Raw genomic sequence first — 5,943 nt, forward strand, 5'->3', positions numbered from 1 at the left:
TAGACGGTCTTTGTGAGGGAGAAGAGCACCTCGCGCAGCTTCTGGAGAGCGGTCCAGAGTGAAACGGCAGGAGACAGGGTTGGTGCCCTCTGCCCGTACCGGGACACGGGCGCCACCTAGAGGTGGAAGGTGAAATAGGATGAGGGGCCACAGAAAATGCTAGTGGGAAAAATACAGGGTTGATTGATGGGAGGGAGGGAAGAGAGCAGGGAGGGGCGGTGGACACCCCAGGGGTGAGCCGGAGGAGCTGCCACGAGCAGTGCACGGAGGAGCTCTCCTGCTCCACCAATGAGATGAGATGAGACTCTCCCAGAAGGGACAGGTGCACAGAGGAAGGAGGGAGAGGGAGGCCCGTTATCCATCCTGAGCTGGAGAGACCCGAAACAAAGGAAAAGGATTCAGCTGTAGAACGCGGGACCCTAGTCCCAGAGGGAAGAGCGAAAGACAAGGGTACAGGACGTGAGGCGGAGTGGGTAGGAGGAAGCCTCGGCCTGAAGACGAGTCACAGGTGCCATTACACCACCACCGTAAGGCAAGTGACTCTGGAAGGTTGGACGCCAGAGAAGCCGGGTCCTGGAGGCACCACCGCGGCCAGGCCAGGCCCGGGTGTGGAAGGAGGCCGGGGTCAACACCGCGATCCTGCACAACCCTCGTCAGTAGGGTTAAGTGTGTGATTCGGGCTGGGCTGGTCAGGCTGGGGGGTCCGGGAGGGACAAGGATTGTTTTAAAGGCGCATGTCGTGAAATCTGGGACGGAGGAAGTTACATGGTAATGAACTTTCAACCAAGGAGGGAGAAGGTTAGGCTTGTAGACCTATTGAATAAGGAATTGTATCTCTGGGGCAAAAAGTGATAGAATTGAAAATAAAGAGGGACCAATGGAAGCGAAGTTTAGTCAGTGTGAGAAAATTGATTGAAGTATCTCTCTTCTATTTCTCTGTGCACAGACCCCCCCCCCCCAATAATAATAGTTAATGCTGGTTGAGTGGTGGTGCTCTAGGAATGCTTTTAGAGAGGCACTTGCCTGATACATGTATTCTTCCCAACCACCTACAGGGGGCACTGTTGGCACCTACCTTTCTTAGAAGAAGAGCAAGGAAGCTGCACAGAGAGTGAGTGGAAAACAGGCATTTGGACCCAAGTATTCTGGTTCCAGAGCCCATGCTCTTCATCCCCGCGCAGCCCTGCTTCTCCGCGCCCCCCTGCGTACCTAGTTACAGGCCAGGACATGGTACCAAAATGGCGAATGAGCTCACAGAATGGACAGATGTACATCTAACAAAAAATACCAAGCAGAACTGCACCGTGAGCAGGGGTCCTTTCTGCCTGCTCTGTCTTATTCTTGGCTGTATTTGTAAGTGTTTGTATATGTTATCAAATTATCCCAAATTTAGTGGCCTAAAGCAACAAATATTTATTATGTCAGTTTCCATGTATCAGGGAGCAAGGAACGGCTTAGCTAGCTGGGTGGTCCCTGTTCAGAGTCTCTGCTGAGGTGACAGTTAAACTGTTGGGGGCACTGCTGTCATCTCGAGGCTCCACTGGGCAAGGATTTGTTCCCAAGCTCCTGCCACTGGCTGCTGGCAGGCTTCGCCGTGTCACCACAAGGACTCCCCATGGGGCAGCTGGCTCCTGGTTCCCCAAGCCTGCCTCATGACCTGGCAGCGGGCTTCCACCAGAGCACGTGATCCAAGAGAGACCGAGAGAGAGAGCTCCAGATGGAAGTGGCACTCTTTCTAACCGAACCTCCCCTCCCGTCTGCTGCATTCTCTTCACTAGAAGTAGGCTGCCGCAGGGAGCCCCTGCTGCAGGGACAGAATTACACAGGGCGTGGGTACCAGGAGGTGGGGTCACCGGGGGACGTCTTGGCTACTATGGTCCTCATGTCCTCCCTCAGTAATTTCTCCTCTTTCTGTGTCTCCAATTCCTGCATTCCTCCTTTTATTCCTACACTGATGGTGGCCTCTTAGGTTCCTCTAATAACTTCCCCCCCTTGCTCCGTCCTTGTATGCTTTTCTTTGTTGCACACTTTGTACTCTCCCTTGTCAATATCCTACATGCCCGTGGTTTCACACGTATGCTGACTCCTAACTTGTTTATCTCTGGCTCTGATTCCGGTCTTGAGCCCCCATGTGATTCACTTTAGCCTGTTCCAAATCCCATCTGGCTAAAGAAACCAAATTCATCACCCACATTCCTTCCAACCCCATAACACACACACACACACACACACACACACACACACACACGTCTCAACCTCTGAGCATAACACAATTGTCCACCAAGTCGCACAAGTCAGAATTCCAACAGCCTCTCCTGAAATGCCTTTCTCTCCGTCGTCCTCAATGCCTGGCCAGTCATTACGGTCTGCCCGTTCTAATTCCTAATTGATTCTTGAAACTATGCCTTCTTTTCTATCCTTACGACTGCCTATCCTGATTGAGGTCCTCATCGTGTCTTCCCTAGGTTATTAAAATATTAAAATAGTCTTCTTAAAGGACTTCCTACCTGCAGTTCATCTCTCCATAAACCAGTTTTCTCCAAAAGGCAAACCTGATGGAGTTCCTGTTCCCCACGAAACTGGATGGTGGCTTTCTAACACCTGCGGAGTGAAACCTACAGGTGATGTGGGCAGAGTGAAGGAGGGACGGGCTATGCAGTCGGCACCAGCTCCGTCCATGCCCGAATCCACCATTCATTAATTGATCGAGATAGGACAAACTTTACAAAAATCTTTGAGCCTCAGTTTCTTCATCCATAAAATGGAAGCATTGCCCTCGTCACAGAGTTGTTCGGGTGAAGCGAGATCCGAAGACTGCTGAGTGTTCCGCGAATGTGGGCCCTTGTTGCTTAGAGGCTGGCTGCAGGATTGGCTTTATCTTTGTTAAGTTAAGTAGCACTTGTAGTTCCCTAAACACATCATTTTCTCTACTTTTCTTTGACTTTGGATGTGATTTTTTTTTTCCTGCTTGGAATGCCCTCTCCTGTCTACATTCCCTCTTGCTCCTTGGCTTTCTGATTGGCAGACTTCTGATTTCCTTTAAATATGTCACTTCCCCTTCTGTTGGGACCTGTGATCACTTCCTACTGATGGAGACATCTTCAACCTACCTGCAGGTGGCACGTGCCTCACTGGATGCAGTTGTCATTTTTGCACAATTAGCCCCACAGTGAATGTTGAAACTGTGAGTATGGACAGTAGATTTCTTCATCATCTGTTTACCCTGAATGCCTAGTACATACAGTACCTATTAGACAGAGCTAGTAAATAATTTTTTTAAAAAAACACATTTGATAACATCTGAATGAATACTGCTTTTCCCTTTTAATTTTTAGGTAATAGCCAAATACATTTGTAGAATCTGGAAAATTTAGTTTAGAACTATGTTGGAGAAATAAATTCACATTAAAATATGTTGGAATAAAAAGATAAAAGACAAAACTTCATTTAAAAAGACTGTGGAAGGTGCACCAAATCTTAATTAAGTAAGGAGGAGAAACCTTCCTTCCCCTCCCAGACTTCTCAGAAAACCAAGTATGGCATCTTCCATGAGGAGCTTGTTGTCTGATCATAGTACATATGTCAAAACTTTCTGGAGGTTCCTCAGTGAGTCCGTGGAACACCAGTGCATACAGAAATTCATGGACAAGATGCTACCAGGCATAATAGTAAGGATTGGAGACAAAAAATATCAGAAATTAAGGTTCTGAACATTGGTGGATGTGCAGGTGAACTTGATCTTCGAATTCTCTCCAAAGTGCAGGCTTAATATCCAGGAATTCATATCAACAATGAAGTTGTACCAAGTGCCGTGCAGATTGCAAGCACAAAGAGTTTTCAGCCAAGTCATCAAGCCTTGAGAACATAAAGTTTGCTTGGCATGAGGAGACATCGTCTGAATATCAAAATAGAATAATGGAGAAAAAAGAACCTCAGAAGTGAATCATATTCATATGATTCAGATGCTGGATTATATAAAGATATCCCAGCTACCCTGAGACTTTTCCATAGTCTCTCAGCTACCAATCCTCCAATTCTTATTATTCCTGTGTCAGGAGCCAGTGCCTGGGACTAGCTAGGGGAGAAGTACGGATCCCGCTTACCCCACGCTGCCTGTACGTCATATAGACTGGTCTCACTCAGATGTTGGACAGGTTGGGGATTAAGTATGAGTGTTAAGACCTTCTTTCCACCATGGATGTATCTGACTGGTCTCTTGATGGCCATGAAAATGGAGACCTGGCTTTGGGGTTTTTTGACAGAAACCTGCAACGTTAATATAATAGCATCACCTGATCTCAGAGCATAAATTGTGAAAGATGTGCAAGGGCCTGAATTTAGTGTAAAGAAAGAGAGCAAGATTCTTTTTTACTAATAGTTTGAGTTCCATAGTTGTTGAGATATAAATATCAATGATGAGAGAGTATTCAAAAATTACATTTTAAACAATACTGATCATTTATTTCTGAATTAATATGACAAATACATCTCATAATCTAATATGAGATTAGAGCATTATCTCTAATATGTAAGAGTATAGAAAATTCCAAGGCATTCTTGGACTTCCATGTACAATTGTGTATGATATTGCTGGTCTTATCTCATCCCTTCTCCAGGTAAGACGACCACATGCTGCTAAACATAAATAGCACCTAAGCTGGAAAAATGAGATAGCTAAGTTTCACCGGCTGATTGACAATAAATTTTTTTTCCATTTGTTGATTGTACTGGAATTTCCTAGACCACCAATAAAGTAGATACTATGGATTCTTTAAATACTAGTGAAGTATATTGATTATTGATACTTTGGGGAGGATTAGGAGGACAGGGGATGAGACTATAGGCTTTCAAAGAAGAAATTTATTGGTATAGGAACATAATAAAGAAATTAGAGCATGACTAGCAGATATTAAAAACAAAACAAAGGCAGATTTATATACAGGATAAGTTGATGGAGGAAGAACAGAAGACAAGCCATGGCCAATCCACGTGATTTACAGGAAAAAAAGGGGCACCTGACGGGAGAGGAAACCAGACAGACCGAAGGACGCTGAAAGGGTTACTGTGAGGGAGGCAATACTTTGAGGAACTGTTTCCAGGGAAAGAAGGGCTACGCTGTGAGATGAAAAGATGTGAGGAAATGACAGAAGCCAGCCAAGAAAGTCAAGAAGTCGAGCAGTTCATGGCTCAGAAACCTTCAGCCTCTGACGCTCCACAAGGCGAGGGTCAGCTGACCTTGTCAGCCGGTCTCAGGCTTCTTGAGAGGCACCTGTTCCTCAGGCTGCTCCTGGTCACCCCACTGCTTTCACTGGTCAAACCCGGCTCACCTCCTAATGGCAAGCCCAGGTAGTCTGGGCAGACAGGTATAAGCCCCAAGAGAGAATAACCTGAGAGGATCTGGGAGTGTAAAAAGGTGTGTGTGTGTGTGTGTGTGTGTGTGTGTGTGTGTGTGATTTAAAGAAGCCAGTTAGTTTCTTTTTTTTTTTTTTTTTTTTTTTTTTTTTTTTTTTTTTCTTACAGGGACAGAGAGAGTCAGAGAGAGGAATAGATAGGGACAGACAGACAGGAACGGAGAGAGATGAGAAGCATCAATCATCAGTTTTTCGTTGCGACACCTTAGTTGTTCATTGATTGCTTTCTCATATGTGCCTTGACCATGGAGCTACAGCAGACTGAGTGACCCCTTGCTCTAGCCAGCAACTTTGGGTCCAACCAAGCTGGTGAGCTTTTTGCTCAAGCTGGCGACCTTGGGGTCTCGAACCTGGGTCCTTCCGCATCCCGGTCCGACACTCTATCCACTGCGCCACCACCTGGTCAGGCGCCAGTTAGTTTCTTGCCATTAAAACAGTTCTACAAGGAACATGGTTAATAGTAGCTTTTGAAAATTTATTTACTTCAACTCAAAGTTAGCAATGGGATAATGGGGCCACCTTCTAAGGGATG

The 5,943-nt window shown here is 46.0% G+C and overlaps 1 pseudogene; it reads left to right on the forward strand.

The window, feature by feature from the left end:
- The first annotated feature begins 3,536 nt into the window (after positions 1-3,536).
- On the forward strand, positions 3,537-4,406 carry LOC136315028 (histamine N-methyltransferase pseudogene; annotated as a pseudogene).
- The last annotated feature ends 1,537 nt before the right edge of the window (positions 4,407-5,943 follow it).

This window comes from Saccopteryx bilineata, chromosome 11 (genome assembly GCF_036850765.1).
Source record: "Saccopteryx bilineata isolate mSacBil1 chromosome 11, mSacBil1_pri_phased_curated, whole genome shotgun sequence".
In the NCBI taxonomy this organism is placed as follows: Eukaryota; Metazoa; Chordata; class Mammalia; order Chiroptera; family Emballonuridae; genus Saccopteryx; species Saccopteryx bilineata.